The sequence below is a fragment of the Ranitomeya variabilis genome, chromosome 7 (assembly GCF_051348905.1).
Source record: "Ranitomeya variabilis isolate aRanVar5 chromosome 7, aRanVar5.hap1, whole genome shotgun sequence".
NCBI lineage: Eukaryota > Metazoa > Chordata > Amphibia > Anura > Dendrobatidae > Ranitomeya > Ranitomeya variabilis.
In genome coordinates, this window is record NC_135238.1 from 160,924,425 (window position 1) to 160,948,897 (window position 24,473).

A 24,473-nucleotide genomic window follows, 5' to 3' on the forward strand; every position below is an offset into this window, starting at 1 on the left:
TGGTCTGGAGGCCTGATTGCAGTTAGTTTTATTTCTCTCCACTTGAACAATATCATCAAGGTTCGGACTCTGGAATGGTAGCAGGATATACAGTACAAGACGCATATACAATTGTTTACATAGACAGAAATTATGCATTTCTCCAAAGTGTCCTAGGAGCCCTTTTCTAACGGCAGGCTACATGTTGCTTGTGCTACTGTGATCAGCTTGCATGGCCCAAACATGCTACCATGGCCTGCAGCTTTTCCAGACTTGTCTTCCATGGAGCATATATGTGATGTCATTGATCAGCAATTGCAAAGGGAGCTGCCAGCATTGGATCTTGATGATTTGTCTAAGTGCATTCAGCTTTGACAGAACATTCCTTAAACAACCATTAATAACCTCACTGACAGAAGCCAAAGCATGTAAGTGCGGGGATTTCTGCGCTTGGTGCTTATATTCAATAGTGAATAAATTGAGATGTCTTGAAAGTTTTGTTTCCATTTTTATCATTCTCATATCAGTAACATACTGTACCTATCCATCCTGGTGTTGGTGTTGTAATTTCAATGTTGAGGAGTGTACAATAATAAAATTCATTAATACCGACAATGATATTAATAAAGTACAATCAGAAGGTATTTGTAATGGGTTCCTTGTGTTTTAATAGGGGTCCGGACAGAGCTATGCAAATAGTCTCTGTATCCAGATTAAATTTGTTGGGCTGTATTTTAAACATGCAAAGTCCATACTGATTCCAGAAATGCCCTCAAGAATAGAAAAATTAGTATGACTTATTAATTCATTCAGTTTGCTTGCTTACATATAGCGACATTAATTCCACAGCGCTTTACAGACATCATCATCTCTCTCCCCATAGGGAATATAAATTGTGAGCCCCAATCAGTATGTATTTGGCGTATGGGAGGAAACCGGAGAACCTGGAGGAAACCCATGCAAACACAGGAGAACATACAAACTCCTTGCAGATGTTGTCCTTGGTGGGATTTGAACCCAGGAGGACCCCAACGCTGCTAACCACTGAGCCACCGTGCAGCCCTGCATTTATTTATCTATATAACATGTAGAATAATTGAATGAGGAACAAGGAACAATGGAGCCAATTTAAAATGCTAAGTATGTCAGAATTTAGGATAAATTTAGGCCAAAAAAATTACATGCCCTGTGTCTAAATTATTTAGACACTTTTTGTCCATCACTAGATTTCCTGGCATGGATTAGAGGAGATATACTGAAAATGCCCCATATTGCAGCATAATTCTCGCAAACTGAAACTGATCTAACATAAGCTAGTTAGCCATAAAGTCAGAGAAAAGATGTGCCAAATGTGTTAGACAGCATGAGCCACGGTGATAAATTATGTATTTAAACACATAAAGATAAAAAGCTACAGTAGATATATTCACTATACTGTCTCTTTTACTATTTCTTGGATTATATACGGTAGTTTGTTTTTTATATTCGTTTATTTTTTATATCTGTAAATGATTATTACAAATATTGTAATTTTCTAAATGATGCATACAAGTTTATGATGCAGATTCATTATTTGAAAGTCAAAGTGCATTTTTGTGAAGTAGCACCTATGCCCCACTCAGACCCTGTACTGTATGTGTTTAACGGTCTGTATTTCTGGTGTAACTCATGGAACTACCATGTTCTAATGAACTGAAGTTACGGCTTTGTCCACGCTGTCACATGAAAAGTTTGAAAAACTTGACATAGAATAAAGAATTAAGATTCGATTTGTGGTTAAAGAAAACAAACCTAGCCTGGCACCATTACTTACACTGCTGAAGCATCAAAGAGCAGGCTAATGTCTTTTTTGTTGCAGCACGGGCCTCCCAATAATGCCCCGCAGCTATGACATCTAGGGGATTATCATACCCTGTACAACATCTGGAAGTAGCAGTGCTATATGCTCAGCAAATTTATAAAGCATTTACTTGAAGGCAAATTTGGTTTTCTGAAAATTAATAATATAAAGAATACATAATCTGAGGAAAGAGAACTTGGCTGATAATGATGGGAAATACAAATAAATTGCACTTATCTCAATATTGCAAAGCTTGTAAATGAAAATATACATGGGAGAGAGGAGAGAGAACCCCACTGACCATAAGAGCTTACACCTTAGGCTGGGTTCACATTACGTTAGTGGCGTCCATTAGACGGACTACGTTACACCGCAGTGTAACGCGGTGTAACAAAGTCTGTTAACGCCGCCATTGACTCCAATGTCAGACGCATCACTAGCGCACGCCCACAATGGGCGTGCGCTAGCCATGTGCCGTCATTGAGTGACGGACCCTGAGACGCAGGCTGCAGCATTTCCGGGTCCATCACTGCTAGCGCAGATAGAGCTAGAAGATGCTCTATCTGCACTAGCGATGTGACAAGTCGGCACTTGCATTAACAACAGTCCATTAGCGTATGTGTTGAACGGGCTGCTGTTAACGCAGTGTGAACCCAGCCTTACAGAAGAGAGAACCCCACTGACCATAAGAGCTTACACTTTACAGAAGAGAGAACCCCACTGACCATAAGAGCTTACACCTTACAGAAGAGAGAACCTCACTGACCATAAGAGCTTACACCTAACAGAAGAGAGAACCCCACTGACCATAAGAGCTTACACTTTACAGAAGAGAGAACCCCACTGACCATAAGAGCTTACACCTTACAGAAGAGAGAACCCCACTGACCATAAGAGCTTACACCTAACAGAAGAGAGAGAGGGAACCTCACTGACATAAGAGCTTATACCTTACAGAAAAGAGAGAAAGAACCCCACTGACCATAAGCGCTTACACCTTACAGAAGAGAGAACCTCACTGACCATAAGAGCTTACACCTTACAGAAGAGAGAGATGGAACCTCACTGACCATAAGAGCTTACACCTTACAAAAGAGAGAAAGAACCCCACTGACCATAAGAGCTTACACCTAACAGAAGAGAGAGAGGGAACCTCACTGACCATAAGAGCTTACACCTTACAAAAGAGAGAAAGAACCCCACTGACCATGAGAGCTTATACCTTACAGAAAAGAGAGAAAGAACCCCACTGACCATAAGAGCTTACACCTTACAGAAGAGGGAACTCCACTGACCATAAGAGCTTACACCTTGCAGAAGAGAGAACTCCACTGACCTTAAGAGCTTACACCTAACAGAAGAGAGAGAACCCCACTGACCATAAAAGCTTACACCTTACAGAAGAGAGAGAACCCCACTGATCATACGAGCTTGCACCTTACAGAAAAGAGAGACAGAGAGAGAGAACTCCACTGACCATAATAGCTTACACCTTACAGAAGAGAGAACTCCACTGACCATAAGAGCTTACACCTTACAGAATAGAGACAGAGAGAGAGAGAGGGAACCCTACTGACCATAACAGCTTATACCTTACAGAAGAGAGCGAGAACACTGTTGACCATAAGAGCATACACTCTACAGAAGAGAGACAAGACCCCACTGATCATAATAGTTTACACCTTACAGAAGAGAGAGATAGAACTCCACTGACCATAAGAGCTTACACCTTACAGTAGAGAGAGAGAACTCCGATCACCCGGCTACTGTGTTCAAGTGTAAAAATAAAACCCACATACAGTACATACATATAGACATACAGTACATAAAACATACAACATACAGTACATACTCACCAATCACCTAGTTCCCGAAGCCCTTGATCACCTGGAAAAAAAACAACAACAGTATACTCCCTGATCAGATGTAATCCTGTTGTGAATTAGACTTTTTTGGCTCCCTCTTGTGGTCACTAGTGATATGACTCTGGGATTGTCTTTCCTCAGTTTGGCACCCACCTGGGTCGTTAGTCCAGGGGTGTTGCTATATGAACTTCCTGAATTCTCAGTCTGGTGCCTGGCATCGTTGTAATCAGTCCTTTCTGTTTGCTCCTGTCTGCTGGTCCTGGTTCTTGCAAAATTAAGCTAAGTCCTGCTTCCTGTTTTTTGGTTATTTGTATTGCTCTTATTTTTTGTCCAGCTTGTACTAAATGTGATTCCTGATTTTGCTGGAAGCTCTAGGGGGCTGGTATTCTCCCCCCGGGCCGTTAGACGGTTCGGGGGTTCTTGAATATCCAGCGTGGAAATTTTGATAGGGTTTTTGCTGACCGTATAAGTCATCTTACTATATTCTGCTATTAGTCAGTGGGCCTCTCTTTGCTAAATACCTAGTTCATTCTTACGTTTGTCTTTTCTTCTTACCTCACCGTTATTATTTGTTGGGGGCTTGTATCCAACTTTTGGGGTCTTTTCTCTGGAGGCAAGAAAGGTCTATCTTTTCCCTTCTAGGGTTAGTTAGTTCTCCGGCTGGCGCGAGACGTCTAGAACCAACGTAGGCACGTTCCCCGGCTGCTGCTATTTGTGGTGCTAGGATTAGATATACGGTCAGCCCAGTTACCACTGCCCTATGAGCTGTTTTTTTGTGTTTGCAGACTTGGTATTTATTTCTGAGACCCTCTGCCATTGGGGTCATAACAGTATGCCAGGCCAAAGTTGAATGTTTAATGCATTGCAGAAGTGGGATAATAAGAAAGGAAATTCTGAGTTTTTTTTTTTTTTTTCCCTCTCTTTCTTCCTCCCCTTTACCTCTGAGTGGCTTGAGCTTGCTGCAGACATGAATGTCCAGACCTTGATTACAAGTGTGGTCCAGCTTGCTGCTCGTGTGCAGGGCATACAAGATTTTGTTACCAGTAGTCCTATGTCTGAACCTAAAATACCTATTCCTGAACTGTTCTCTGGAGACCGATTTAAGTTTAGGAATTTCAGGAATAATTGTAAATTGTTTCTATCTCTGAGACCCTGTTCGTCTGGAGACTCAGCTCAGCAAGTTAAAATTGTTATCTCTTTCTTACGGGTCGACCCTCAGGATTGGGCCTTCTCGCTAGCGCCAGGAGATCCGGCATTGACAAATATTGATGCGTTTTTTCTGGCGCTCGGATTGCTTTACGAGGAACCCAATCTTGAAATTCAGGCAGAAAAAGCCTTGCTGGCTATTTCTCAGAGCCAGGATGAAGCTGAAGTGTATTGCCAAAAATTTCGGAAATGGTCCGTGCTTACTCAGTGGAATGAGTGTGCTCTGGCCGCAAATTTCAGAAATGGCCTTTCTGAAGCCATTAAGAATGTGATGGTGGGTTTCTCCATTCCTACAAGTCTGAATGATTCCATGGCGCTGGCTATTCAAATTGACCGGCGTTTGCGGGAGCGCAAAGCCGCTAATCCTCTTGTGGTGTTGTCTGAACAAACACCTGATTTAATGCAATGTGGTACAATTCAGACTAGAAATGAACGGAAAAATCATAGACGTCAGAATGGGTTGTGTTTTTACTGTGGTGATTCTACACATGTTATATCAGCATGGTCTAAACGCCTAACAAGGGTTGTTAGTCCTGTCGCCATTGGTAATTTGCAACCTAAATTTATTTTGTCTGTGACTTTAATTTGCTCATTGTCTTCCTACCCTGTTATGGCGTTTGTGGATTCAGGTGCTGCCCTGAGTCTTATGGATCTGTCATTTGCCAAGCGATGTGGTTTTGTTCTTGAGCCGTTGGTAAATCCTATCCCTCTTAGAGGTATTGATGCTACGCCATTGGCGGAAAATAAACCGCAGTTTTGGACACAGGTAACCATGTGCATGACTCCTGAACATCGGGAGGTGATTCGTTTTCTTGTTCTGCATAAAATGCATGATTTGGTCGTTTTGGGTCTGCCATGGTTACAGACCCATAATCCAGTCTTGGATTGGAAGGCAATGTCTGTGTCAAGTTGGGGCTGTCAGGGAATTCATGGTGATTCCCCGCCGGTGTCTATTGCTTCCTCTACTCCTTCGGAAGTTCCTGAGTATTGGTCTGATTTTCAGGATGTATTCAGCGAGTCCAGGTCCAGTGCTCTGCCTCCTCATAGGGACTGTGACTGCGCTATAGATTTGATTCCAGGTAGTAAATTTCCTAAGGGAAGACTATTTAATCTGTCTGTACCTGAGCATACCGCAATGCGTTCGTATATCAAGGAATCTCTGGAGAAGGGGCATATCCGTCCATCCTCTTCCCCTCTTGGTGCGGGATTCTTTTTTGTGGCCAAGAAGGACGGATCTTTGAGACCTTGTATTGACTATCGGCTTCTGAATAAAATCACTGTTAAATTTCAGTATCCTTTGCCTCTGTTGTCGGACTTGTTTGCCCAGATTAAAGGTGCCAAGTGGTTCACCAAGATAGATCTTCGTGGTGCGTACAACCTTGTGCGCATTAAGCAAGGAGATGAATGGAAAACTGCATTTAATACGCCCGAAGGTCATTTTGAGTACTTGGTGATGCCTTTTGGGCTCTCTAATGCTCCTTCAGTGTTTCAGTCCTTTATGCATGATATTTTCCGGAAGTATCTGGATAAATTTATGATTGTTTATCTGGATGATATTCTGTTTTTTTCTGATGATTGGGACTCGCATGTAGAGCAGGTCAGGATGGTGTTTCAGGTTTTGCGTGAGAATGCTTTGTTTGTTAAGGGCTCAAAGTGTCTCTTTGGAGTACAGAAGGTTCCCTTTTTGGGTTTTATTTTTTCCCCTTCTGCGGTGGAGATGGACCCAGTCAAGGTCCGAGCTATTCATGATTGGACTCAACCCACATCAGTTAAGAGTCTTCAGAAGTTCTTGGGTTTTGCTAACTTCTACCATCGTTTTATCGCTAATTTTTCTAGCGTTGTTAAACCTTTGACGGATATGACCAAGAAAGGTTCTGATGTTGCTAACTGGGCTCCTGCAGCCGTGGAAGCTTTCCAAGAGTTGAAGCGCCGGTTTACTTCAGCGCCTGTTTTGTGCCAGCCTGATGTCTCACTTCCCTTTCAGGTTGAAGTGGATGCTTCTGAGATTGGGGCAGGGGCCGTTTTGTCGCAGAGAGGCCCTGGTTGCTCTGTAATGAGACCATGTGCTTTTTTCTCTAGGAAGTTTTCGCCTGCTGAGCGGAATTATGATGTTGGCAATCGGGAGTTGCTGGCCATGAAGTGGGCATTTGAGGAGTGGCGTCATTGGCTCGAGGGTGCTAAGCATCGTGTGGTGGTCTTGACTGATCACAAAAATCTGATGTATCTCGAGTCTGCTAAACGCCTGAATCCTAGACAGGCCCGTTGGTCATTGTTTTTCTCCCGTTTTGACTTTGTGGTCTCGTATTTACCAGGTTCAAAGAATGTGAAGGCTGATGCTCTTTCAAGGAGCTTTGTGCCTGACTCTCCTGGAGTCGCAGAACCAGTTGGTATTCTTAAAGAGGGAGTAATCTTGTCAGCCATTTCTCCGGATTTGCGACGTGTGTTGCAGAGATTTCAGGCTGGTAGACCTGACTCTTGTCCACCTGACAGACTGTTTGTTCCTGATAAGTGGACCAGCAGAGTCATTTCCGAGGTTCATTCCTCGGTGTTGGCAGGGCATCCGGGAATTTTTGGCACCAGAGATTTGGTGGCTAGGTCCTTTTGGTGGCCTTCCTTGTCACGGGATGTGCGGTCATTTGTGCAGTCCTGTGGGACTTGTGCTCGAGCTAAGCCTTGCTGTTCTCGTGCCAGCGGGTTGCTCTTGCCCTTGCCTGTCCCGAAGAGGCCTTGGACACACATTTCCATGGATTTCATTTCAGATCTTCCGGTGTCTCAGGGCATGTCTGTCATCTGGGTGGTATGTGATCGCTTTTCCAAGATGGTCCATTTGGTATCTTTGCCTAAGCTGCCTTCCTCTTCCGATCTGGTTCCTTTGTTCTTTCAGAATGTGGTTCGTTTACACGGCATTCCTGAGAATATCGTGTCTGACAGAGGATCCCAGTTTGTTTCCAGGTTCTGGCGATCCTTTTGTGCTAAGATGGGCATTGATTTGTCGTTTTCGTCTGCCTTTCATCCTCAGACTAATGGACAAACGGAGCGAACTAATCAGACTCTGGAGGCTTATTTGAGGTGTTTTGTTTCTGCAGATCAGGATGATTGGGTGACCTTCTTGCCATTGGCTGAGTTTGCCCTTAATAATCGGGCTAGTTCCGCTACTTTGGTTTCGCCATTTTTCTGCAACTCTGGTTTCCATCCTCGTTTTTCCTCGGGACATGTGGAGCCTTCTGACTGTCCTGGGGTAGATTCTGTGGTGGATAGGTTGCAGCAGATTTGGAATCATGTGGTGGACAACTTAAAGTTGTCACAGGAGAAGGCTCAGCGTTTTGCCAACCGCCGCCGCAGTGTGGGTCCCCGACTTCGTGTTGGGGATTTGGTATGGCTGTCTTCTCGATTTGTTCCTATGAAGGTCTCCTCTCCTAAATTTAAGCCTCGCTTCATCGGTCCTTACAAGATATTGGAAATCCTTAATCCTGTGTCCTTTCGCTTGGATCTTCCGGTGTCGTTTGCCATTCACAACGTGTTCCATAGGTCTTTGTTGCGGCGGTATGTTGTACCTGTGGTTCCTTCTGTTGAGCCTCCTGCTCCGGTGTTGGTTGAGGGCGAGTTGGAGTACGTGGTGGAGAAGATCTTGGATTCTCGTCTCTCCAGGCAGAGGCTTCAGTATCTGGTCAAGTGGAAGGGCTATGGTCAGGAGGATAATTCCTGGGTGGTTGCCTCTGATGTGCATGCGGCCGATTTAGTTCGTGCCTTTCACGCTGCTCATCCTGATCGCCCTGGTGGTCTTGGTGAGGGTTCAGTGACCCCTCCTTAAAGGGGGGGTACTGTTGTGAATTAGACTTTTTTGGCTCCCTCTTGTGGTCACTAGTGATATGACTCTGGGATTGTCTTTCCTCAGTTTGGCACCCACCTGGGTCGTTAGTCCAGGGGTGTTGCTATATGAACTTCCTGAATTCTCAGTCTGGTGCCTGGCATCGTTGTAATCAGTCCTTTCTGTTTGCTCCTGTCTGCTGGTCCTGGTTCTTGCAAAATTAAGCTAAGTCCTGCTTCCTGTTTTTTGGTTATTTGTATTGCTCTTATTTTTTGTCCAGCTTGTACTAAATGTGATTCCTGATTTTGCTGGAAGCTCTAGGGGGCTGGTATTCTCCCCCCGGGCCGTTAGACGGTTCGGGGGTTCTTGAATATCCAGCGTGGAAATTTTGATAGGGTTTTTGCTGACCGTATAAGTCATCTTACTATATTCTGCTATTAGTCAGTGGGCCTCTCTTTGCTAAATACCTAGTTCATTCTTACGTTTGTCTTTTCTTCTTACCTCACCGTTATTATTTGTTGGGGGCTTGTATCCAACTTTTGGGGTCTTTTCTCTGGAGGCAAGACAGGTCTATCTTTTCCCTTCTAGGGTTAGTTAGTTCTCCGGCTGGCGCGAGACGTCTAGAACCAACGTAGGCACGTTCCCCGGCTGCTGCTATTTGTGGTGCTAGGATTAGATATACGGTCAGCCCAGTTACCACTGCCCTATGAGCTGGTTTTTTTGTGTTTGCAGACTTGGTATTTATTTCTGAGACCCTCTGCCATTGGGGTCATAACATAATCCATGTAATAACGAGTGCCCCACGACGATCTCCCATGGAGAGCTGTCACATCGGCAGATGCGACAGCTCTCCAGGGGCTCTGGGATACAATGACGGAAGGTATCCTTCCGCACTGTATCCCTCCGCCGCTGTGAGTGCACAGTTCATACTGTCACTTGCGGCACCGCTGCGTGTAAAAATTCTCATCTCCTGGTGTGACAGCTCTACAGGGGAGATCATTGTGGGACAATACTTAAATGGACTGCGTCAGACCAGGGAGTATTTGTGTTGGTTTATTATTTTTTTCCAGGAGATTGAAGGCGTCACATGGATTGGCAGAAAAATAAAGATGGCAAAACTGTGTAGTGTTTTATTTCATTAAAATACTTTATTCTGCATTTGTGTGTTTATTTAACCCTTTCACAACCATAGGATTAGTAATGGATAGGTATCTCATTGACGCCTCTCCATTACTAAGCTGGCTTGATGTCACCTTACAATTCAAAAGGGTCATCAATCCCCAACTGTTACCCCATATGCCACTGCTACAGGGCAGTGGGAAGAGAGAGGCTAAGTGCCGGAATTGGCGCATTTTACAGATGTGCCATTTCTGGGGTGGCTGAGTGCTGGTGTTTGTAGCGGGGGGGCCAATATCCATGTTCCCTTCCTAGGCTACTAATATCAGCCCACAGCTGTCTGCATAACCTTTTCTAGCTATTAATTATGGGGGAACCCCACATCGCTTTTTTTTGGAGGGGTCCCCCCTATTTTAATAGCCAGCAAAGGCTAAATATACAGCAGCGGGCTGATATTCATAGCCTGGGAAGATCCATGGGTATTATCACCTTCCCAGATTATGAACATCGGCACCTAGTTTTTTAAAACATTTTTTACAAATTTAAACAGATATTGCATTTAAGGCCAGGGTGACAATTGTGAGAAAATCGCACAAGTCTCAATACCCAGCACTGCCGCCGGCACTTGGGACCGGAGTGTGCTGCTGCATGTATTTCTATGTAGCTGAATGCTCCGGTACCGAGTGCCGGCGGCTGTGGCGGGTATTGAGGTGCGAGACTTGTACGAGTTTCTCGCAAGTGTGACCCCGCCCTAACGCAGATTTTTTGTGTGTTTTTATTTAACTCTTTATGTACCATTTTATTATGTTTATTACTAAACATTGGGCTTAGTATTATCTATCTATCTATCTATAGATATAATCCAGAAAAATGAAGGCAGCACTCCAATAGAAAAAATAAATGTGGTTTATTGGCCCATGTGCGACGTTTCAGTCCAGGATGTGGACCTTTCTCAACCTTTCTATTTTTTCTATTGGAGTGCTGCCTTCATTTTTCTGGATAATAGCATGAGGTTTGGAATATACCTGGAAGGATTTTTTGCACCCTTTGTTTTCTTTTGGTTCTGCTTTTTGTTTTCTTTTTCTATATCTATAGATATATATCTATCTGTAGATATATATAGAAAATAGAAAAAGTATTAGAGCAGCACAAACAACACAAAAGTGAAAATAGAAAAATAGAGTCGGGTGCAGAGCCCCCCAGGCATAGACCAAACCTCAAATGTAGGAATCCAAAAAATGGAGGCAGCACACCATTAGTAATGGAAAAAGCAGGAGCTACTTTTATTAGCCTATCTCAGCAATGTTTCGGTTCTGGTTGATGTGAACCTTTTTCAAGCCTTGAAAAAGGTTCACATCTACCAGAACCAAAACGTTGCTGAGATGGGCTAATAAAAGTAGCTCCTGCTTTTTCCACTACTAATGGTGTGCTGCCTCCATTATTTGTAGATATATCTATCTATCTATAGATGGATATATATCTATAGTTAGATAATAGATAAATAGATAGATAATAGATACTGTATATCTACAGATCTATCTATCTTTCTGTGTGTAGACATTATTCTTCAATGGAGTATGTAAATGAAGAGGTTGGACAAGAAATGACATCACAATTCTTTTTATTTTGTTCAATAATAGATCTTTATTTAGCTTTCAAAAACACATACAAATCTGCATGAAAAAAACGCATGAAAATCCGCATAAAAAAGCATCAAATCCGCACTGATTTTTCCGCGCTTTTTCTGGCAAGAGATGCAGATTCTGTGCAGAAAAATTTGCAGACAAATCTGCAGCTTGGGCACATACCCTATGAGTGAGCAATACCACGGGGCATATAAGGCCAGCCTTAATTCTCACTCTGCAAGCTCGGCCTATCACATGAATGTCCTTTCCTTTATGATTTGCTGGTCTTTGAAAAGCATAGAAAGTGTTACTGTTCACACAAGCCTTGCAAGGACTGACAAAGCATGTTAATAAGACACAGCAAAATTTAGATTATTTTTCTGAAATGATTCAGTGATTTTATGATCATAAACAGTTTCTGCAGGGTCATAGGAGACGTGCACTATTGTGCTAGCTTTCCTAACTGAAATTACTCTCTGTCCAATTCAGGAGACGATTCTTTTAAGTAAAGACAGAACATTGTGGTATTATTTTATGTTAAACTTATAAACAAGATGTTCCCAGAAAATGGGTTTCTCTGTAACTGGGCTAAAATGTAAGCAATGGTAAAACAATCAGCTCACTAATAAAATATAAAGTAACAGTAATATTTACCAATAATATGTTAGGTCTACAGACAACTGAAACAATAGTTTAAAGGGAATCTGTCACCATGTTTTTGCTATCTCGTCTAAGAGCAGAAAATGTAGGGACAGAAACCCTGATTCCAGTGATGTATCACTTACCTTACTGGGTGCAGCCATTGTGACACAATCAGCATTCTTTGGCCAGTCTCACACGTCCAGATAATTCCGGTACCGGAAAAATCGGTACCGGAATTATCCGTGTCCGTGTGCCCGTGCCTGGCCCGGACTGGGTACCACACGCACCGTGCAGGAGACAGCGCTAGAGATAAGCGCTGTCCCCCCCACGTGGTGCTGAAGCCGCCATTCATATCTTCTCTGCAGCAGCGTTTGCTGTAGAGAAGATATGACTAATCCTTTTTTTTGTTTGTTTCTCGTGTTTAACATAAAGATCCCTGTCCCAACCCCCCGCCCACCCCCTGTGTGCCCGCCTGCTGTTATTAAAATACTCACCCGCCTCCCTCGCAGTGTCCTGTCCTGGCCGCACCTTCTACTGTATGAGCGGTCATGTGGGGCCGCCGATTACAGTCATGAATATGTGGCTCCACCTCCCATAGGGGTGGAGCCGCATATTCATTTCTGTAATGGGCAGCCCCACGTGACCGCATACAGGAGATGCTGCGGCCAGGACAGGACACTGCGAGGGAGGTGGGTGAGTATTTTAATAACAGCGGGCGGGCGCACAGGGGGTGGGAGGGGGGGTGGGGACATGGATCTTTATGTTAAACACAAGAAACAAAAAAAAAAAGGATTATTCATATCTTCTCTACAGCAAACGCTGCTGCAGAGAAGATATGAATGGCGGCTTCAGCACCATGGCACACGGACTGCACATGGACAACGTCCGTGTGTGGTACGTGTTTTACACGGACCCATTGACTTTAATGGGTCCGTGTAATCTGTGCGCTCCCACGAACACTGACATGTCTCCGTGTTTGGCACACGGAGACCCGGTCTGCAAAAAATCAATGACATCTGCACAGATGCATTGATTTCAATGTGTCTACGTGTGTCAGTGGCTCCGGTACATGAGGAAACTGTCACCTCACGTACCGGAGCCACTGACGTGTGAAAGCGACCTTAGATGTAGCATATAGAGCTTAAAAAGCTGCCCCCCACCCACACCACAGGTTTCTGCGTACATTGTCTATTGACAGTGAGCAGCTAATCAGTGCTGGGGGCATGGTCAGACCAGGAAGCATGCCAGCTGTAGTCTTCTAGTGATAACCTCCTGCTAATAAGACACTCACTGTATTGAAAAAAACAGAACACAGGCTAATAAATGACACATTGCTGAAATCAGTGTCTCTGCTCCTATCCTTTATTCAAATTACATAGCAAAAACCCTGGTGACAGATTTAAGGGAAGAAAAAATATCACTTTGCTGTAGAAATTCAAAGTTGCTTTTAGAAATAGCTTATGGGGAGATTTGTATGGAGGGGAAAAACACAATGTGAATTTGGGGAATATAAAGATCTATTTGTATTCCAGGTTGTTTTGCAGTTGAAGTTCTTCATTTTATATTATTTGCAGTAACCTGAACAACACGATCCAAATATTGGCCTCTGTGAATCACAGGTTTGGCGCATGGTTAACCACTCACTCCTTAGTGACATAAATAATTTTCTTGCACTATGAAACAATATATACCGTATGGGAATAAACATACTAGAAATAGGAGGAAACCAATATGGCTAAATAGAGCTGTAAGGGGTGCAATAAGGGACAAAAAGAAAGCATTTAGAGAATTAAAGGAAGTAGGTAGTGAGGAGGCATTAAATAAATACAGAAAATTAAATAAATTCTGTAAAAAGCAAATCAAGGCAGCAAAGATTGAGACATAGAGACTCATTGCCAGAGAGAGAAAAATTAACCCCAAAATATTCTTTAACTACATAAATAGTAAGAAACTAAAAAATGATAGTGTTGGCCCCCTTAAAAATAGGCCTGTAGGCAACCGTCACTGCGGCCAAGCAAGCACTGTCTCTCTGTTTATACTTATTGAGGAGGCAAAATGGTGTATAGGCCACACCAAGGGTGAAAAAATGATAAAATGATGAATACCAGCTCACCGTTATGAAGGCAATTGCAGGGTTCTTGGCACAGAGAAAGCCATTCCTGCCCGGTCCTGCACAGAGAAAATTAAAGGAAAAAAGTGAAGCTCCAGCTGATTTCCAAATAAAATATTAAGCTTTATTCCAGCATCTTACAACGGTGACATTCCCAGGTAAATCCAAAAAGATTTAGTCATTTTTCCTATGATGTTTCAGACCATACCCAGGTTCTTATTTATGGATATAGATTCATGAATCAGGACCTGGAAATTGTTGTAGGAAAAAGGATTAAATCTTTTTGGATATGCCTGAGAAGGTAACAATATTAAAATGTTGGAATAAAGCTTACTATTTTATTTAGAAGACGGCTGGTGCATCATTTTTTCCCTTGAATTTTGTGACAGGGTCACTGGCGCTGTATGTGAGGGGAGATATGTGTCATGAAGGTTGCTATCTTCCGTGATGTGAAACCCCTCCAGCATGTTATGTCCTGAGGGGTTAACCAGCCATTACAAGGGTTTGGGTTTTTTGTGAGTAGGTGTAAGAAATGGGCGGGACACCTACTCATCATAGCTCCACCTCAAGCGTGTAGTTGAGGATGTTATGTTTTTTTCTTTGCTGCGTGTTTAGAGACAGGCAAGTTTCCAGATGATAGCTCCAAGCGAAGCTGGAGATTTATTATATCCTGAGCGGGCAAATCCCGCAGATATATGGACTCTGATATACGTTATCTTTTGTTTTGTTGTTATGCCTGAAGCGCCATGTTTGTTTTGTTAAATCCTGCCAAGGTTTATTTCATGCTTTAATAAACCAGCAGGTGTTTGACCCAAGATGCGTTCCTGTGTCTACTTCTGAAAGGATAAGACAACAAAATCAAAACAAAGGAATGCTCGCAGTGGCAGGGTGCTGGTGTGTACAGGTGATGACAAATATCATATGCCCACAGATAACCACCCTACGCCCACAAAAGCTGGACTGTTGTGGCTAAAAAAGGACAGTTGGAATATCACAGAACCAAGCTAACAGAAAGAGAAAAGCCGACTATAAAGTCCAATAGTGAAAAATTAGGTAATATTTATTATTGATGGTAAAATACAGGTACAATTAGGAAACAACACATCAATGTGTATAAACAATACATTAAAAACAAGGCCGCACATCCAGGTACAAAGAGTAGCCAAAATTGTTATAACAAGGCCAAGGATACAATGCCAATCTCAATATACGTGCCATTAGATTAAAATGCATACCAAAAATTATGTTGAGGGCAGAGCAAAGTACTGCAGTGCGCAGGGGCCGGGAAAGGTCAGGCATCTCTGGTTACATCGGGGCTTCTCTACAGCATTACAGAATGCTGTAGATAGCCCCTGATGCCGGTGGCCTTAGCTTATAGGCAAATTTTGGGGTGACAGATTCCTTTTAACTAAAAACTGAAACTAAAGATTAAAAAACAACCGCAAGACGGATTTCATCACCAGGTATCATTTTAATCAGTATAATGGCGCTGACCTGACACTGTCTGTAGGTTACTGTGCACAATCCGGCTGACAGGTTCCCTCAACAGGGCAGGCAAAGTACGCCTGCGCCGGAGCCGCAGCGTGAAGACAAGAAGAGGACGTCATCGTAAGGAGATGGGAGGCGCTGGACCGGACTGCAACACCCATCGGTCCGGACCGCAGCGGGACCCCCTCTGGGTGAGTATAATCTAACCTCTTTTTCTTATCTTTCAGGATACATCGGGGGCTTATCTACAGCATTACAGGATGCTGTAGATAAGCACCTGATACCAGTGGGCTTAGCTCACCTTCGATTTTGGGGGTGACAGGTTCCCTTTAAGTAGCTTCATTTGCATTGACATTTGCTTTACTGCTTTTTATTTAAGTAGATATTGGCTCCAGAGGTATAAGCTAATTTGCTAATTATTTTTCCTTATGATTTATAACATGTATTCAGAAGCCATTCCACCATGTATTCATGGCTCTCTTTTCACCACAAAATCATAGCTATTTTTTGCAATTGATTCGTCAGTGTCACAGCCAGGACATTTAAAAATCTCTGCATTTAGGGTGAAATGCTTCTATAAGTTGGAAGCTAGGAGCTGGGGCCAGCTTACATTGCTCCTGGCAATGACAAAATGTTTCTTTTATTTCCATGTTTTGAATAAATTCCTTCTTATAGCATGCTAATGTAACCCGTATGACAAGGACAGAATATTCCAGGGAACTCCATCATACTATACTATGGTTGTGTAAGCTTAGAGAAATGCCATCTCACATTGCCAACAGTGACAATGAACCTGTTACATAATTATCCACAGGGAAGAATGAGATTACGCTCAAAGGAGCTGATAATTTTCTCTCATCTAAATGTATGCATGCGTGTACCACAATAAAATAACTACACAAATGATTTCCAGTTAAAAATTAGAACTAAGGCATATATTTTTTCATAGTTTTATGTTGTAGACATGTAGATTTTTCAAGCACAGCAAAATAATTAGTCAGGTAAAAGCTAAATCTCACACGAGAATACACCTATAGTACTTTTCCATGCAGTGTAAAAACCTATACTAATATATGATTTATAGCATTGTAAATTATTAATGTCTGTAATTCAAGCCATGTAATGAACTGTCAAAGGACAAGAATTCCAAGTACATATTATCATAGATCCAGGCTGGTGTAACAAGCCATAGTATACCTCCAGTCCAGATTATACACGGGGTTAAAGCAGCGTAGGCTTGATAATACACCAGATATATTATGACTTGTGTAATTTCACTAGTGTTACAGATGACATATTGTACAGAGTTTGTGGTCAGAAAGATTCAAGTTCCAACTTTGATTTTTGCAGTGGTGTTGTATATTATTGGACATACAGTACAGACCAAAAGTTTGGACGCACCTTCTCATTCAAACATTTTTCTGTATTTCCATGACTATGAAAATTGTACATTCACGCTGAAGGCATCAAAACTATGAATTAACACATGTGGAATTATATACTTAACAAAAAAGTGTGAAACAACTGAAAACATGTCTTATATTCTAGGTTCTTTAAACTTTTGGTCTGTACTGTACATTGTAATGCATTATTAAACAGGCTTTTATTATAATAAATTGACTTCACTGACAAGTCCCGATGAATGCACAGTAAACCAAAACCCAATCCAGCTGGAGGAAATGCTACTTTACAAGCATCCACAGACAGCAGTTGGTCTTACTAAAACTGACATGTCTATTCCTATGATTGGCAGGCAGTGAATTATTAGCAGACACGGCTTCGTTGGCAGATTGAGTCACACTTCTAAATATTTCAAGCAGTGATGAAGGATTTGCAACACAAATCAAAGCTTAGTGTATGAACCATCATGGAGATGTAGATCTTCTGGACTGGCAAAGAGAAAGACATGTAGGGCTCTCAACGCTGTGGTTGCGTGAAGTTTTAATCTTCACTCCTGGTGGCCTTTACTTTCATCTGTTACTCAGTTGTGTTCTGTTGGGTAAAGATGTAGCAGTCCCAGCTCTGTCTATTAGCTTTGTAAGACTGGATCTAAGCCTTCACACAAAGGAGAACTGGAGGGACTGATCATGAGAAGTGCGGGGAAAACGTGAACAACTCACAGAAAACAGAAAGAACTGACAACCTGCTATGTCATCATGGCTTTATCTGTTCTGTGCTGATGAAAGGTCTATATTTTATGAGTAGACTTTATATATACACTGAATGCTTTTTTAGAAGTCACCCAGCCATTTATAGTTAAATCTACTACATCAACCAGCATTATAAATTTTGTTACCTTATATACTGATCTAGATGCTGGCTCCATAGCCAAGGTCAATGAATAGTCCAACGGAATAGCTACAGATGCCAAAAAGGGTACTTGAGAAATTGCAGAAAGTGCATCCAACATATTTTACTGATCAAGGAGAAAATATTTGCAATAGTTAAATATTTACTTATATAATTAATTGTAATGTTGTAAAGCAACCTTGAGATTTTGGTATCAGATGAAGAAATGTGCTCTATAGCCTTAGCCTTATTCTATGATGTCTTAGGTACTCAGTAATAAGTGGCCTGCTTTGTCAAACTTGCTATCATCAGAACATTTAAGCCCTCTGCTTACCACCAAACAGTCATAAAATGGTCTTGGTACCTTATGTAACCTAAAGCCTTTAATTTGTATTTTGTCCATGTCCTGCTCACAGCTGATATGAGCTTGCAGAAGCTGTCAACCCTGCTATGTCTGGGTGAGGTGTTAGGACAGGGAGGATATTCTGGGTAGCTGGTTGACAGTGAAGTCAGCAAACTAAAAGTGGCATAATACACGACTTGCAAAACTTTCCTATAAAGCTGAGCATATCAATTTGTAAGTTAACAAATTAAATTCATTACAAATTTCCACCAAAATCTGGATTCTCCACAATCTTACATCTTTGAGATTAGGTTTGTGCAAATTTCAGCAAAACAATGGCCAGACAATTGCAATTTTGCTTGATTCTGAGGACTACTAAGAGGTTAAAAAATGTTATGCTCACATCTCCTCCCAATCTTCTCCTGCAGATCCACCAGTTTCTTTATCGTCTAACATCTTCTGTTTCTCACTTACAGTGCTAACATCCTACACTAGACCCCATGCAGTCACATGCATCGCGCCCCTCGTGACCCCACACAGTGCGATGCACATCAATAATGTCAATGCAGGGTGTTGCACCTGCGTTGTGGCATGGGACTTGATGAAGAACAGCTGCATCGGAGGCCCAGACAAGCAAGAAGATAGAAAACAGAAGAGAGAAGACAGAAAAGCCAAAAAAAGCACTGACAGCATCTAGAGAGCTGTGAAGAAGGAAGAAGACTGGCACATATACTTTTTTTAACCTATTCCCAGCAAATTCAAATTTGCCCAAAAATTAATCAATGCAAATTAAAATTTTGTGTCTTAATATGAATGAATAAGTCAAATCTGAATTTCAGATATCAAAAGACTGACCGTCACTTCCAAACAGAAATCAGGCGTGTACAGGTGTTTACTGAGAGTAGCAATCTCCATACACAACTAACAAAATAAAGTAGCACTTCGTAGCGCTATAGCATGCAAACATGAAATCTATGAAATTCGAATTGCATTACTACTCTAGAAAATAGGAAAAATTGAGAATACTTATAAATTGACCAATTCATGTGTACCGGGCTGCCGCGATAAGGAGGTTCTCGTTGATAGGACCTATTCTGTGGGGACTCTTCTCATGGATTGATAGCCTACATTTATATGCAAAGGTAGGATCCTGCTGTATTTAAAACCGCCAGAGGTTGATTGATGGAGTGCTCAGTCAGAGAGCCTATGTACAAAAAATATCAAACACTGACTTGTCACTTCAAAATAGAAATCAGGTGTGTACAGGTACTTACTAATAGAGTTGAGCGAATATGTTCGGAATCAGTCGCAGAATTTGAATTTGCCATATCCGTGCCATATTGGTACCCTAATCATGCCGAATTTAAGTTTGATGATCTGTTCTGAACATATTTGTTCATTTCTACTCCCATTGACTCCAATGGCGTTCGGCTGTGTTCTGCGCATATTGCAAAAACAATATTCGCCGCAGATCATAATTGAAACCGAATTTTGAAAAAGTTGCTCATCTCTACTTACTAAGAGTAGCCATCTCCATATATAACTAACAAAATAAAGGATAGGTCCCAGCAACAAAAATCGCCTTGTCATGGCTGCCGAGTACACATGAATTGGCTAAGTTATACGCTAAGTATTCTCAATATTTCCAATTTTCTAGAGCAGTAATGCAATTCAAATTTCATATATTTCATGTTTGCATTCTTTAGCATTACAGAGTGCTACTTTATTTATTGGTTATATATGAGATGTCTACTCCTAGTAAGCACCTGTACACACCTGTTTTCTGTCTAAGAAGTGATGGTCAGTAGGGTTGAGCGAAACGGATCGTTCATTTTCATAAGTCGCTGACTTTTGGCAAAGTCGGCATCTCATGAAACCCGACCCGATCCCTGTGTGGGGTCGGCCATGCGGTACGCGATCTTGGCGCCAAAGTCGCGTTTTGTATGACTCGTTTAGCGCCATTTTTTCAGCCAATGAAGGAGTGTGGGCAGAGTGATGACATAGGGGTTAGGGGCGTGCACGGCTATCATCATTTTATCGCTTGTGCGCAGTAGGGATTTGCAATGTGTAACACGAGATTTTCTGTGCTGGGACAGAGGGGGGAGAGAGAGAGAGAGAGAGAAGAAAAAAAAAATCCCCATTGACATGCATAGGGTTTCGTGTTCCAGCCGATCCTCGACTTTTCGCAGTAATCGGCCGATTTCGCCCGACTCGACTTTTCAAAAAGTCGGGTTTCGCGAAACATGACTCGACCGTAAAAAAGTCAAAGTCGCTCAACCCTAATGGTCAGTCTTTTAATATTTGCATATATGGAGTCTCTAACTGGGCACTCCACCCCACAGCCTCAGGTGGTTTTAATAACAGCAGGACCCTACTTTCCCATATAAATGTAGGCCTTAGCCTAAGAGAGGATTCACGTTAGGCAGGTTCCCAACAACAAGAATCGCCTTATTGCGGCTGCGGGGTACACATGAATTGGCCAATTTATGCGATAAGTATTACCAATTTTTCTAACTTTCTAGAGCAGTAACGCAATTGAAATTTCATATATTTCACGTATGCATGCTATAGCACTACAGACTTTATTTTGTTAGAAATCTGAATTTCAGGACATGAGCTCATAGTTGCCCACAAAATGAAAATGGGATCCACTGCCAGTATAATATATAAGGACAATCAGGCTTTACCCTGATGGCAGATGTTTAAGGAGAGTAAACTGGCTATATGGGATCTTTTGCTTTCATGTGAGATAATCCAAAGCTATGAAGGGTCTGACAGCAGCTAATTTCCTTCTCCTAAGTATATGCATAGGTGGACTACACCTGCATTTTTATAGGCTAATAACTGAGGGCCAAATAATTTACATGCTAATACGACTGACACAGTAGCTGTCAGGCAACTTTTTCCTATATGAGAAACTAATGGCATAGGTCAGTACACAAATACTGGAGCTTTGAATTAAAAGGCCGCACACAGTTACTACACACAACAATTTAGAGTAATGTTTTTGTTTCTAGTTTGCTAGGAAAATCTTTTTTCTTACATCCAACCCTGCAAGCCATTCATTTTTGTGCTTAAATTAGACAGAAATAGCATATAAATCACAGCGTCTTCTGTGACTTGCAAGCAACAAAACCGTATTCCACTGCAACATTTCTCTTCCCTTAATTAGCTTTTCTGCTTGCAATGTTAAATAAAAAAAACAATTATTACAGTTCCATTGTTCATTTATTTATTATATTCATTTCTATGACAAAAATCTGAAAAGAAAGGAAACAGGAGAGACACTATGTATCACATTCATTTGATCACTTAGTGGTACAAGGAAAACAATTAGCAGGAAATAACAGCAGAGAAATGATTCACGATGAGACGCAGCAACGATCTCCTAATGAGCACTTTCCTTTACAAGCTCCAGAATAGGAGCAAAAATGATGGACATGAACCTAATGACTTGTTGCTCAGTCTCGTAGCTCTCTGATTTGGATCATTGTTTAACCTTTGTCCATCTTAGTGCAAGGAATGTTTAAATGGGACGTGTCCCTATCTGGCCCCATCATCCATACATCAAATAGAAAAAAATGAGGCTGGAGGTTCCAGACTGACATTTCCTTGCTCTTATGTACAATTACAAAAGAGAAAACTGCAGTGAATTCAGTGTGGCATTCTAGGTAATATAATGACATTTAAATGAGTGCTGGAAACACACATAATAGTGTCCCAACAGAGTGAAGAAACATTGTAATCTGATTAGCATTGCACTCTCTCTACAGAGACAGAGCAAGATGTAATCTAGGAGATAAATGAATAGCACATGCAGATATCAGGCTGGATAAAAAGCAGTGTCGGAACCAGGGCCCACTGGGTGCCATGCCAAATGTGTTTCAAGCTTCCTTCAATATTTTCTCATTTCCCATATTGACATGAGCCAGAGCTCACCGACACACTAAGAGGACTTAGAAATCCCCCCCCAATTTTTTTCTAAAAAAAAAAAAACACCAGAAAAAAGGCAGAGATGCTTACCTGCCCGGGCCTCTGCATCACCTGATGTGAACAACGCCGCAACAGATTATCATTTTTTGTGCACTAATGTACCAGACAGCCACCCACTAGATTGAAAGTGGTTGTTTCATCGGTATTGCTGCACCCGTGTTACTGCCATCTTTAATCTGGTCCACTGCACCCTGATAGTGCATTTTTTTTGAGCCCTGGGCAGGTGAGCATCTCTGCCTTTTTTCTGGTGTTTTTTTGAGAAAATTAATATGAGCCACTCAAGCACCACCACTTATTGATGTGCATTTAAGGAAATCTGTCACCAATTTTTTGCTGCCTCATGTGAGAGCAGCCTGATGCAGACAAAGAGACCCTAAATCCAACAATGTATCAATTAGTTTACTGGGTGCAGCAGTTGTGAAACAATCAGAGTTTTTAGATTTAGAGATGCAGCAAAGCTGAGGAAGCTAACCCCGCCCCAAACACAGCTGACCACACCCACACCAGGCTTTTTGTGTACACAGTCTAAAGACAGTGAGCTGCTTATCACAGGAAGGGGCTGAGTCAGATGAGTGCCAGATTGTCACAACAATGATAATCACCAGGTAATAAAACCTTCAGTGTAAGTAAACAGCAGCACACACTCCGACATACGACAGATTGTTGCATTCTGTGTTTTAGCCCCTTCCTCATGCTGTCCTCTGATTACATAGCAAAGACTTGCTGACAGATTCCTTTTCGCAAATTAATTAAAAAGCACAACAAAGATGCAAACCTTTATCACTTTTTACTTCAATTTAAAAATTCTAGTGCATAAGAAAGTATAAGAAAAGATAGAAATGCGTTATATTTCAATAGTAAAAAGAAATGACTAGTAATACATATAGCCTTCAATGGAAAGAGTTACATGTGTGCAGTGTCACCTCCGCTATGGAGTGCTGATATGTGGACGTCCTGGTGGTGGACTCTACAGTACATCTTTTAGATATTGATGGCACATACTTTTGATACGCTGCCACAAACCTCCCATAAGGGAATACCCCTTTAAGGCTAACCGTGGCCTTTATAAGGTGCTCAATTTAACAGTGTGGCTCTTGGACCAGAAACGGTTGTGCACTCCTGTTTTTAGGGTTTGAAGGACTATGCGGAAATTTTGTAAAATCGATGGCTCGCCTTCATTTGTTTTAACCAAACGCAAGCAAAGCTCTTGGGATATGGAGCTCTAATGAGATCTCTTAGCACTACTTTAGCTTTTGCTGGGGGTCATAGTGCATAGAGTCTATCACTAATGAGAACATCTGCTGTATCTTTGAGACAACTAAAGATGCCTTTTATGTTAGCTACATTATTTTCCTATTTTGTCACCATTTTCAATTTAAGAGTCTCCATGAGGCAATGAGAATACATCTTTTTTGTTATCTATGTTATTTTCCTATTTTTATTTTTTGTAGAGTTAATATAAAGGTTCACTTTGACCTAAACGACCACCAATCAGTAAATATTAAGAGATCGTCAGTCGTTTAATAGCCTGTTCACACAGAGAGAAGACTATAAAAGATGGCTGCCATTGTTCATGACGTTCTATTTGCCCAGGGCAATGTGTTAAGGTACCGTTACACTAAACGACTTACCAACGATCACGACCAGCGATACGACCTGGCCGTGATCATTGGTAAGTCGTTGTGTGGTCGCTGGGGAGCTGTCACACAGACAGCTCTCTCCAGCGACCAACGATCAGGGGAACAACTTCGGCAACGTTGAAACTGTCTTCAACGATGCCGAAGTCCCCCTGCAGCACCCAGGTAACCAGGGTAAACATCGGGTTACTAAGTGCAGGGCCGCGCTTAGTAACCCGATATTTACCCTGGTTACCATTGTAAAAGTTAAAAAAAACAAAACAGTACATACTCACATTCTGATGTCTGTCACATCCCCCGGCATCCCTGCACTGAATGTGTCAGCGACGGCCATAAAGCAGAGCACAGCGGTGACGTCACCGCTGTGCTCTGCTTTACGGCCGGCGCTGACACAGTCAACCCTGTGGACGCCAGGGGACGTGACAGACATCAGAATGTGAGTATGTACTGTTTTGTTTTTTTTAACTTTTACAATGGTAACCAGGGTAAATATCGGGTTACTAAGCGCAGCCCTGCACTTAGTAACCCGATA

At 42.0% G+C, this 24,473-nt stretch overlaps 1 protein-coding gene and 1 long non-coding RNA gene across 4 annotated transcripts in view; both read right to left on the bottom strand.

The window, feature by feature from the left end:
• The window catches only part of LOC143784206 (voltage-gated delayed rectifier potassium channel KCNH8-like), a 730,833-nt gene that overhangs the window by 346,036 nt on the left and 360,324 nt on the right, over nt 1-24,473 (bottom strand). The gene's annotated exons all lie outside the window — the stretch shown is intronic.
• LOC143784207 (uncharacterized) lies at nt 2,662-3,100 on the bottom strand. Its single transcript, XR_013217736.1, has 3 exons — nt 3,042-3,100; nt 2,834-2,996; nt 2,662-2,746 (listed from the first exon to the last, which is right to left on the bottom strand). It is a non-coding gene; the product is annotated as an uncharacterized LOC143784207 (long non-coding RNA).